Source organism: Lineus longissimus, chromosome 12, assembly GCF_910592395.1.
Source record: "Lineus longissimus chromosome 12, tnLinLong1.2, whole genome shotgun sequence".
NCBI classification, from domain to species: Eukaryota; Metazoa; Nemertea; class Pilidiophora; order Heteronemertea; family Lineidae; genus Lineus; species Lineus longissimus.
The window spans coordinates 9,381,064-9,393,323 of record NC_088319.1 but is presented as its reverse complement, the minus strand read 5'-3'; the positions used below and the strand labels follow the sequence as shown (position 1 = coordinate 9,393,323).

The 12,260-nt window shown below is 41.7% G+C and overlaps 1 protein-coding gene and 4 non-coding genes across 5 annotated transcripts in view; all 5 read left to right on the top strand.

Moving 5' to 3' along the window:
• The window catches only part of LOC135497104 (uncharacterized), a 235,352-nt gene that overhangs the window by 178,344 nt on the left and 44,748 nt on the right, over nt 1-12,260 (top strand). The window lies entirely within an intron of this gene.
• Nucleotides 6,555-6,673, top strand: LOC135497527 (5S ribosomal RNA). Its single transcript, XR_010448926.1, has one exon. It is a non-coding gene; the product is annotated as a 5S ribosomal RNA (ribosomal RNA).
• On the top strand, nt 7,015-7,131 carry LOC135497444 (U5 spliceosomal RNA). Its single transcript, XR_010448851.1, has one exon. It is a non-coding gene; the product is annotated as a U5 spliceosomal RNA (small nuclear RNA).
• Nucleotides 9,997-10,115, top strand: LOC135497515 (5S ribosomal RNA). Its single transcript, XR_010448918.1, has one exon. It is a non-coding gene; the product is annotated as a 5S ribosomal RNA (ribosomal RNA).
• LOC135497440 (U5 spliceosomal RNA) lies at nt 10,460-10,578 on the top strand. Its single transcript, XR_010448847.1, has one exon. It is a non-coding gene; the product is annotated as a U5 spliceosomal RNA (small nuclear RNA).

Here is a 12,260-nt window from a genome sequence, read left to right as displayed (position 1 = left end):
TTCTAGATGGTCGTTCCAGCCTTTCCTTTTGAGGAAACCAGTGTTGTCGGGTATCAGGAGACTTGTAGGAGGCTGCAGTTTTATCATATGTTAAAAAAAGGCTGTCAGGGTAATGTCAACCTTACCTTAAGGTCTCATTAGGGAGTTTTTTTTGTTATTCATGCGCGGCCAACCCCTAACCGTAGTTCCTAAAATCATTGATTTCTCGGTCCTTACAGTATGTCAGCGTTGATTCAGCAGTTGTTTTGGCAAAGACATGTTTTTTTGGAGTTTCTGAAACCTAGAGCGCTATTCAATAGGCGACTAACAAGAAACTACGCATTTATACTGTTGTTGCCGACGTATGTGTACACTGAACTTGGGATGTGCGTCGGCCCCGTGTTGAAATGCCGTCCAGTGCCAGTTGGTGCGTTTTTCGCTGATTTGTGCAAAATTCAACATATCTCAAAAGTTCAATGGTTGACCCTCGATTTTTTTTTGATTTTTGTATAGCGTAAGCAACTGTCTTTCATGGGAGAATGGTCTCTGTAAGAATTATTCAGGAAGAAATGTATAATATTTGGGGTTTTTCGTGATTGTCCGGCCCAATTGGCAATATTGCCATTTGGGATGGTGAACAGAGCTAGGAGCAAATCCGACGCTTATGATTTATTTAAAAAAATAAAATGCCCGATTTAACATCCTGCAGAATCAGGGGAATCGGGCGTTTCCAGTGATATACGACACAAATGGGTTGTCTTCATGCATTCACTTTGGAAACGCATTTTAAAATAGATGTTACGTCCTGTTAATGGGGCACGTCATCATCGCGTACATTTGGGAAAAACTCCCTAACGAGACCTTAAGACGTAAAGACGACATTTTCATGAGCTCAGAAACTATTAATTTCAACTTAACCACGTAGCTATGAATAATTTGAATAATTTCCAACAGAAATCTATATGAAATATGCAATATTGGTGAACAGAGCGCCGTTTGAAACAACAGTGCGTCATCGTTTTCTTCAACGCATTTTCAGTTTGCCCGAGGTGAAACTCGGCCCTTTTCATCAAATTTGGTATCTCATGGCAACGGAGGTGTCCTCTTAAAGAATCCAGTCGGACTTTTTGCACATATTGCAAAGAAATGCCTTGACTACCTGAAAATACAATCTGTTCGGCATTCCCAAGGTCAGTTTTGCTTGCAGCGCGAATGCAAAAAGACCAGTTGCGCTTAAAGGGGTACCTGTTTTAAGTGCTGTTTCCACCAAATGTGAACACTGCGGTGGCACAAGGCATGAATTGCCTTGCCCAAGGACTAAACAAATATGCTTCTATATGATATATGTTGAATATATGAATAGCTTGATTCTTTCCGGATAAGAATATGCATGTTTTGCAGTATGTGATTGACGCTGAACGTGATTATTTTGCACAATTGAGGCGTTCTATATATTTCGACGTATGGGATGCTAAGTATGACACAATTTGAGCAGATTGTCATAGTACATATGATATTTCTAGATGGTCGTTCCAGCCTTTCCTTTTGAGGAAACCAGTGTTGTCGGGTATCAGGAGACTTGTAGGAGGCTGCAGTTTTATCATATGTTAAAAAAAGGCTGTCAGGGTAATGTCAACCTTACCTTAAGGTCTCATTAGGGAGTTTTTTTTGTTATTCATGCGCGGCCAACCCCTAACCGTAGTTCCTAAAATCATTGATTTCTCGGTCCTTACAGTATGTCAGCGTTGATTCAGCAGTTGTTTTGGCAAAGACATGTTTTTTTGGAGTTTCTGAAACCTAGAGCGCTATTCAATAGGCGACTAACAAGAAACTACGCATTTATACTGTTGTTGCCGACGTATGTGTACACTGAACTTGGGATGTGCGTCGGCCCCGTGTTGAAATGCCGTCCAGTGCCAGTTGGTGCGTTTTTCGCTGATTTGTGCAAAATTCAACATATCTCAAAAGTTCAATGGTTGACCCTCGATTTTTTTTTGATTTTTGTATAGCGTAAGCAACTGTCTTTCATGGGAGAATGGTCTCTGTAAGAATTATTCAGGAAGAAATGTATAATATTTGGGGTTTTTCGTGATTGTCCGGCCCAATTGGCAATATTGCCATTTGGGATGGTGAACAGAGCTAGGAGCAAATCCGACGCTTATGATTTATTTAAAAAAATAAAATGCCCGATTTAACATCCTGCAGAATCAGGGGAATCGGGCGTTTCCAGTGATATACGACACAAATGGGTTGTCTTCATGCATTCACTTTGGAAACGCATTTTAAAATAGATGTTACGTCCTGTTAATGGGGCACGTCATCATCGCGTACATTTGGGAAAAACTCCCTAACGAGACCTTAAGACGTAAAGACGACATTTTCATGAGCTCAGAAACTATTAATTTCAACTTAACCACGTAGCTATGAATAATTTGAATAATTTCCAACAGAAATCTATATGAAATATGCAATATTGGTGAACAGAGCGCCGTTTGAAACAACAGTGCGTCATCGTTTTCTTCAACGCATTTTCAGTTTGCCCGAGGTGAAACTCGGCCCTTTTCATCAAATTTGGTATCTCATGGCAACGGAGGTGTCCTCTTAAAGAATCCAGTCGGACTTTTTGCACATATTGCAAAGAAATGCCTTGACTACCTGAAAATACAATCTGTTCGGCATTCCCAAGGTCAGTTTTGCTTGCAGCGCGAATGCAAAAAGACCAGTTGCGCTTAAAGGGGTACCTGTTTTAAGTGCTGTTTCCACCAAATGTGAACACTGCGGTGGCACAAGGCATGAATTGCCTTGCCCAAGGACTAAACAAATATGCTTCTATATGATATATGTTGAATATATGAATAGCTTGATTCTTTCCGGATAAGAATATGCATGTTTTGCAGTATGTGATTGACGCTGAACGTGATTATTTTGCACAATTGAGGCGTTCTATATATTTCGACGTATGGGATGCTAAGTATGACACAATTTGAGCAGATTGTCATAGTACATATGATATTTCTAGATGGTCGTTCCAGCCTTTCCTTTTGAGGAAACCAGTGTTGTCGGGTATCAGGAGACTTGTAGGAGGCTGCAGTTTTATCATATGTTAAAAAAAGGCTGTCAGGGTAATGTCAACCTTACCTTAAGGTCTCATTAGGGAGTTTTTTTTGTTATTCATGCGCGGCCAACCCCTAACCGTAGTTCCTAAAATCATTGATTTCTCGGTCCTTACAGTATGTCAGCGTTGATTCAGCAGTTGTTTTGGCAAAGACATGTTTTTTTGGAGTTTCTGAAACCTAGAGCGCTATTCAATAGGCGACTAACAAGAAACTACGCATTTATACTGTTGTTGCCGACGTATGTGTACACTGAACTTGGGATGTGCGTCGGCCCCGTGTTGAAATGCCGTCCAGTGCCAGTTGGTGCGTTTTTCGCTGATTTGTGCAAAATTCAACATATCTCAAAAGTTCAATGGTTGACCCTCGATTTTTTTTTGATTTTTGTATAGCGTAAGCAACTGTCTTTCATGGGAGAATGGTCTCTGTAAGAATTATTCAGGAAGAAATGTATAATATTTGGGGTTTTTCGTGATTGTCCGGCCCAATTGGCAATATTGCCATTTGGGATGGTGAACAGAGCTAGGAGCAAATCCGACGCTTATGATTTATTTAAAAAAATAAAATGCCCGATTTAACATCCTGCAGAATCAGGGGAATCGGGCGTTTCCAGTGATATACGACACAAATGGGTTGTCTTCATGCATTCACTTTGGAAACGCATTTTAAAATAGATGTTACGTCCTGTTAATGGGGCACGTCATCATCGCGTACATTTGGGAAAAACTCCCTAACGAGACCTTAAGATGTAAAGACGACATTTTCATGAGCTCAGAAACTATTAATTTCAACTTAACCACGTAGCTATGAATAATTTGAATAATTTCCAACAGAAATCTATATGAAATATGCAATATTGGTGAACAGAGCGCCGTTTGAAACAACAGTGCGTCATCGTTTTCTTCAACGCATTTTCAGTTTGCCCGAGGTGAAACTCGGCCCTTTTCATCAAATTTGGTATCTCATGGCAACGGAGGTGTCCTCTTAAAGAATCCAGTCGGACTTTTTGCACATATTGCAAAGAAATGCCTTGACTACCTGAAAATACAATCTGTTCGGCATTCCCAAGGTCAGTTTTGCTTGCAGCGCGAATGCAAAAAGACCAGTTGCGCTTAAAGGGGTACCTGTTTTAAGTGCTGTTTCCACCAAATGTGAACACTGCGGTGGCACAAGGCATGAATTGCCTTGCCCAAGGACTAAACAAATATGCTTCTATATGATATATGTTGAATATATGAATAGCTTGATTCTTTCCGGATAAGAATATGCATGTTTTGCAGTATGTGATTGACGCTGAACGTGATTATTTTGCACAATTGAGGCGTTCTATATATTTCGACGTATGGGATGCTAAGTATGACACAATTTGAGCAGATTGTCATAGTACATATGATATTTCTAGATGGTCGTTCCAGCCTTTCCTTTTGAGGAAACCAGTGTTGTCGGGTATCAGGAGACTTGTAGGAGGCTGCAGTTTTATCATATGTTAAAAAAAGGCTGTCAGGGTAATGTCAACCTTACCTTAAGGTCTCATTAGGGAGTTTTTTTTGTTATTCATGCGCGGCCAACCCCTAACCGTAGTTCCTAAAATCATTGATTTCTCGGTCCTTACAGTATGTCAGCGTTGATTCAGCAGTTGTTTTGGCAAAGACATGTTTTTTTGGAGTTTCTGAAACCTAGAGCGCTATTCAATAGGCGACTAACAAGAAACTACGCATTTATACTGTTGTTGCCGACGTATGTGTACACTGAACTTGGGATGTGCGTCGGCCCCGTGTTGAAATGCCGTCCAGTGCCAGTTGGTGCGTTTTTCGCTGATTTGTGCAAAATTCAACATATCTCAAAAGTTCAATGGTTGACCCTCGATTTTTTTTTGATTTTTGTATAGCGTAAGCAACTGTCTTTCATGGGAGAATGGTTTCTGTAAGAATTATTCAGGAAGAAATGTATAATATTTGGGGTTTTTCGTGATTGTCCGGCCCAATTGGCAATATTGCCATTTGGGATGGTGAACAGAGCTAGGAGCAAATCCGACGCTTATGATTTATTTAAAAAAATAAAATGCCCGATTTAACATCCTGCAGAATCAGGGGAATCGGGCGTTTCCAGTGATATACGACACAAATGGGTTGTCTTCATGCATTCACTTTGGAAACGCATTTTAAAATAGATGTTACGTCCTGTTAATGGGGCACGTCATCATCGCGTACATTTGGGAAAAACTCCCTAACGAGACCTTACATCGAAGCAAACTAATTGCACAGAATTATCTCATTTTACTCTTTTGATTGGTTCTGAAAAGAACCGTTTTAATTATTATAAAGACTCATTCTACTCTTTTGCTCATAAGCTCCTCTTGCATTTCTTTTTGTAGTCGACTCTTCTCGGCGGCTCTTTCGCATGCATAGAGGTAAAACACTTGACGCACACCTTCTACAGTTGAAAGTTGAAGACGAAAGCTGTTGAACACGGCATTGGTCTTGCTATTGTAGGCTCTCTTGTATCGGGCTTGGAGTCTGTCAATCTGTCTATCGAGGACGCCGACTTGTCGCACCGATGTTTTAAACTTTCTCTCAACCGCTCGCAATCTCTGGTCAATTGTGGTTTTCATGGTTGGTAATTTTCAAGTTGACCCGATGGTCGATGAATTAATGGTGAAATAGTGAGTTGATTTGGATTTTATACTCTACTCACAATCACTCGGTGAGAAAAAGTGCCAATTAGGCCTATTAATTGCCATATTGGTGATTTTAACCCACTCCTCAGATACATTGAGCCCAGGCCTATACAATTATTTGATTACAATCAAGGCGATATCATTGCTTGGCCGGTGAAAAGTATCAATCAATTTCGGCTGAATGAGTAATGTCAAATCGAGTTGACATGGCAATTACGCTGCCGGGTGACACGCGACCGCACAAGTATAAATTGGACGAGATAACCCGTCCCAGTTCACTATTCAACCTGTGAACATCGGAACATATCAAACCGACACCAAAGAAAACATGGAAAACTCAACCAAGTCAGCGCAACTCCACCAACTTGAAGAAAAGTTTTATAAGGCATGCGACCAGATCGTGATGATAGACAGAAAGCTTCAAGACATAACACTCCGGTACAACCACGCTAACGAGGAGGGTCACCGCTCGATGCGCTACAACAGACGACTCCAGCTTGTAACCCTTGATGGTGTCAGGGCTGCCTATTACAAATTTGCCGAACTCACTGCAAGCAAGATGACAGAGTTGAGATGCGAGCTGTTCGGCGACGAGATTCTACTTCAAGACGATGAGTACGACAGTGATTACTAGTTACACCAAACGGTTCTTTTCAGAACCACAAAATATTTCCAAAGAGACCAACCTGTCACAATATAACATGTCAACAGAAATTAAATGTATGCAGTTTGTAATTATGTCGCTGGCCTACTGTTATAACTAGCCCAAAAAGTCGGCCTCTGATGTCTACGACCATATCATGTTGAAAACACCGGTTCTCGTCCGATCACCGAAGCCAAGCAACGTCGAGCGTGGTTAGTACGTTGATGGGTGACCGCCTCTGAATACCACGTGTTGTAGACTTCAGTTTTTTCGTTATTTTTTTCTCACAATTCTTCCAATATCACTGCACGGTTGGGACGGCTGGAACTGACCAAAGGTCAAAGGTCAAAGCTAGATAACGTAAGCGTGGTCATTTTTTGTATTTCCCTGACTTTTTCTCGATGATCCGCAATTGACATGGCCTACATGGATGAGGCGACAACTGACGACGAGCTGAATGATATGTTCATCAGATCATTACGAATAGCTTGCAATACATTTCTTTTGTCTACAGACTCAGGAACTACTCGGCATCCCATTTTCCAAAATCAAACACATAATGAACAACTTGGCAAGCTCTAGCCAACTCGGGCTGGACACCATCACTCTGGTTTCTCTTCGATTCCACGCATAAATCTTTCGCCTTTTACTAAAGATTTCCGTAGAGAGGAACACTCTAATGAGTCTATGGTCTCATTAGGGAGTTTTTTTTGTTATTCATGCGCGGTCAACCCCTAACCGTAGTTCCTAAAATCACTGATTTCTCGGTCCTTACAGTATGTCAGCGTTGATTCAGCAGTTGTTTTGGCAAAGACATGTTTTTTTTGAGTTTTTGAAACCTAGAGCGCTACTAAATAGACGACTAACAAGAAACTACGCATTTATACTGTTGTTGCCGACGTATGTGTACACTGAACTTGGGATGTGCGTCGGCCCCGTGTTGAAATGCCGTCCAGTGCCAGTTGGTGCGTTTTTCGCTGATTTGTGCAAAATTCAACATATCTCAAAAGTTCAATGGTTGACCCTCGATTTTTTTTTGATTTTTGTATAGCGTAAGCAACTGTCTTTCATGGGAGAATGGTCTCTGCAAGAATTATTCAGGAAGAAATGTATAATATTTGGGGTTTTTCGTGATTGTCCGGCCCAATTGGCAATATTGCCATTTGGGATGGTGAACAGAGCTAGGAGCAAATGCGACGCTAATGATTTATTTAAAGAAATAAAATGCCCGATTTAACATCCTGCAGAATCAGGGGAATCGGGCGTTTCCAGTGATATACGACACAAATGGGTTGTCCTCATGCATTCACTTTGAAAACTCATTTTAAAATAGATGTTACGTCCTGTTAATGGGGCACGTCATCATCGCGTACATTTGGGAAAAACTCCCTAACGAGACCTATAGACATTTTTGCAGCCCTGCCATCGCAGGGTAGTTAATGCCAAAGTGACTCCAATCCAACCAACCTCATACCTCAAAGTTATAAACTGATAAGCTGCCCCCCTCCCCACCACCACCGTCATCACCGCCCAATAGAGAATTTAGTCGCACACTGAAGAATGATTTGCCTTGGCGAGTATTAAAAGTTTGTTCGGACTTGCGGTCAACTGGGATGATATTCACTTAGTGACGTCATTGGTCCGTCTGTGATGACGTCACCAACAGGCCCAGCATCGTTTTCTTTGGCTAGCAACGGGCTATTTCAAGGGAGACATTCGCCCCTTCTTTTTACATCGAAGCAAACTAATTGCACAGAATTATCTCATTTTACTATTTTGATTGGTTCTGAAAAGAACCGTTTTAATTATTATAAAGACTCATTCTACTCTTTTGCTCATAAGCTCCTCTTGCATTTCTTTTTGTAGTCGACTCTTCTCGGCGGCTCTTTCGCATGCATAGAGGTAAAACACTTGACGCACACCTTCTACAGTTGAAAGTTGAAGACGAAAGCTGTTGAACACGGCATTGGTCTTGCTATTGTAGGCTCTCTTGTATCGGGCTTGGAGTCTGTCAATCTGTCTATCGAGGACGCCGATTTGTCGCACCGATGTTTTAAACTTTCTCTCAACCGCTCGCAATCTCTGGTCAATTGTGGTTTTCATGGTTGGTAATTTTCAAGTTAACCCGATGGTCGATGAATTAATGGTGAAATAGTGAGTTGATTTGGATTTTATACTCTACTCACAATCACTCGGTGAGAAAAAGTGCCAATTAGGCCTATTAATTGCCATATTGGTGATTTTAACTCACTCCTCAGATACATTGAGCCCAGGCCTATACAATTACATGTATTTGATTACAATCAAGGCGATATCATTGCTTGGCCGGTGAAAAGTATCAATCAATTTCGGCTGAATGAGTAATGTCAACTCGAGTTGACATGGCAATTACGCTGCCGGGTGACACGCAACCGCACAAGTATAAATTGGACGAGATAACCCGTCCCAGTTCACTATTCAACCTGTGAACATCGGAAAATATCAAACCGACACCAAAGAAAACATGGAAAACTCAACCAAGTCAGCGCAACTCCACCAACTTGAAGAAAAGTTTTATAAGGCATGCGACCAGATCGTGATGATAGACAGAACGCTTCAAGACATAAGGCTGAAGTTACATAGACCTCACGTTTCATCGACTCACGGCTCATTTGTCACTTGTCATTCGTGAGCTGATGAATGGACATTGGAAAACCTATTGGCCTGTTCTCATTGAAGTGAATTTTGTAAGTTTTGCCCGCATTCGTCACCTCACGTCATTTCATGTCATTTCACGCGTGAGGCGATGAATGGACATGTTCATTCTTTGTGAAATGAGCTGGCAAAGAAAATGGACGTCCATGTGCATTTGTAGTGATATCGCCTTCGAAACTGTGAGTATAGCTACTTTTCGGCATTTTCATTAGTTTACACATTAATACAATAGCTAATTTCGATTGGAAATGAGAAACAAAAAAATGCAAAAATGCAGCACTTTTATGTACCACATTGTTCTCGTCCGTCGCCTCCGCTTTCTATTCCCCATCGGGAGCAGCATGGCTGCATCACTTCTTCTTCTGAGTCCATGTGCGTCGCCGAAAAATCCAAGTGACAAATGAACAAGCGAAAAATGATCTGTATGTAAACCGCCGCGGTCACTCGTGACAAATGAGGAGTGACACGTGAAAATGAGCCGTGAGTCGATGAAAAATGTGGCGTGAGTAGCTCATTCCTATGTAACATCAGCCTAACACTCCGGTACAACCACGCTAACGAGGAGGGTCACCGCTCGATGCGCTACAACAGGCGACTCCAGCTTGTAACCCTTGAGGGTGTCAGGGCCGCCTATTACAAATTTGCCGAACTCACTGCAAACAAGATGACAGAGTTGAGATGCGAGCTGTTCGGCGACGAGATTCTACTTCAAGACGATGAGTACGACAGTGATTGCTAGTTACACCAAACGGTTCTTTTCAGAACCACAAAATATTTCCAAAGAGACCAACCTGTCACAATATAACATGTCAACAGAAATTAAATGTATGCAGTTTGTAATGATGTCGCTGGCCTACTGTTATAACTAGCCCAAAAAGTCGGCCTCTGATGTCTACGACCATATCATGTTGAAAACACCGGTTCTCGTCCGATCACCGAAGCCAAGCAACGTCGAGCGTGGTTAGTACGTTGATGGGTGACCGCCTCTGAATACCACGTGTTGTAGACTTCAGTTTTTTCGTTATTTTTTTCTCATAATTCTTCCAATATCACTGCACGGTTGGGACGGCTGGAACTGACCAAAGGTCAAAGGTCAAAGCTAGATAACGTAAGCGTGGTCATTTTTTTTTGTATTTCCCTGACTTTTTCTCGATGATCCGCAATTGACATGGCCTACATGGATGAGGCGACAACTGACGACGAGCTGAATGATATGTTCATCAGATCATTACGAATAGCTTGCAATACATTTCTTTTGTCTACAGACTCAGGAACTACTCGGCATCCCATTTTCCAAAATCAAACACATAATGAACAACTTGGCAAGCTCTAGCCAACTCGGGCTGGACACCATCACTCTGGTTTCTCTTCGATTCCACGCATAAATCTTTCGCCTTTTACTAAAGATTTCCGTCGAGAGGAACACTCTAATGAGTCTATGGTCTCATTAGGGAGTTTTTTTTTTGTTATTCATGCGCGGTCAACCCCTAACCGTAGTTCCTAAAATCACTGATTTCTCGGTCCTTACAGTATGTCAGCGTTGATTCAGCAGTTGCTTTGGCAAAGACATGTTTTTTTTGAGTTTCTGAAACCTAGAGCGCTACTCAATAGGCGACTAACAAGAAACTACGCATTTATACTGTTGTTGCCGACGTATGTGTACGCTGAACTTGGGATGTGCGTCGGCCCCGTGTTGAAATGCCGTCCAGTGCCAGTTGGTGCGTTTTTCGCTGATTTGTGCAAAATTCAACATATCTCAAAAGTTCAATAGTTGACCCTCGATTTTTTTTTTGATTTTTGTATAGCGTAAGCAACTGTCTTTCATGGGAGAATGGTCTCTGTAAGAATTATTCAGGAAGAAATGTATAATATTTGGGGGTTTTCGTGATTGTCCGGCCCAATTGGCAATATTGCCATTTGGGATGGTGAACAGAGCTAGGAGCAAATCCGACGCTTATGATTTATTTAAAAAAATAAAATGCCCGATTTAACATCCTGCAGAATCAGGGGAATCGGGCGTTTCCAGTGATATACGACACAAATGGGTTGTCTTCATGCATTCACTTTGGAAACGCATTTTAAAATAGATGTTACGTCCTGTTAATGGGGCACGTCATCATCGCGTACATTTGGGAAAAACTCCCTAACGAGACCTTACATCGAAGCAAACTAATTGCACAGAATTATCTCATTTTACTCTTTTGATTGGTTCTGAAAAGAACCGTTTTAATTATTATAAAGACTCATTCTACTCTTTTGCTCATAAGCTCCTCTTGCATTTCTTTTTGTAGTCGACTCTTCTCGGCGGCTCTTTCGCATGCATAGAGGTAAAACACTTGACGCACACCTTCTACAGTTGAAAGTTGAAGACGAAAGCTGTTGAACACGGCATTGGTCTTGCTATTGTAGGCTCTCTTGTATCGGGCTTGGAGTCTGTCAATCTGTCTATCGAGGACGCCGACTTGTCGCACCGATGTTTTAAACTTTCTCTCAACCGCTCGCAATCTCTGGTCAATTGTGGTTTTCATGGTTGGTAATTTTCAAGTTGACCCGATGGTCGATGAATTAATGGTGAAATAGTGAGTTGATTTGGATTTTATACTCTACTCACAATCACTCGGTGAGAAAAAGTGCCAATTAGGCCTATTAATTGCCATATTGGTGATTTTAACCCACTCCTCAGATACATTGAGCCCAGGCCTATACAATTATTTGATTACAATCAAGGCGATATCATTGCTTGGCCGGTGAAAAGTATCAATCAATTTCGGCTGAATGAGTAATGTCAAATCGAGTTGACATGGCAATTACGCTGCCGGGTGACACGCGACCGCACAAGTATAAATTGGACGAGATAACCCGTCCCAGTTCACTATTCAACCTGTGAACATCGGAACATATCAAACCGACACCAAAGAAAACATGGAAAACTCAACCAAGTCAGCGCAACTCCACCAACTTGAAGAAAAGTTTTATAAGGCATGCGACCAGATCGTGATGATAGACAGAAAGCTTCAAGACATAACACTCCGGTACAACCACGCTAACGAGGAGGGTCACCGCTCGATGCGCTACAACAGACGACTCCAGCTTGTAACCCTTGATGGTGTCAGGGCTGCCTATTACAAATTTGCCGAACTCACTGCAAGCAAGA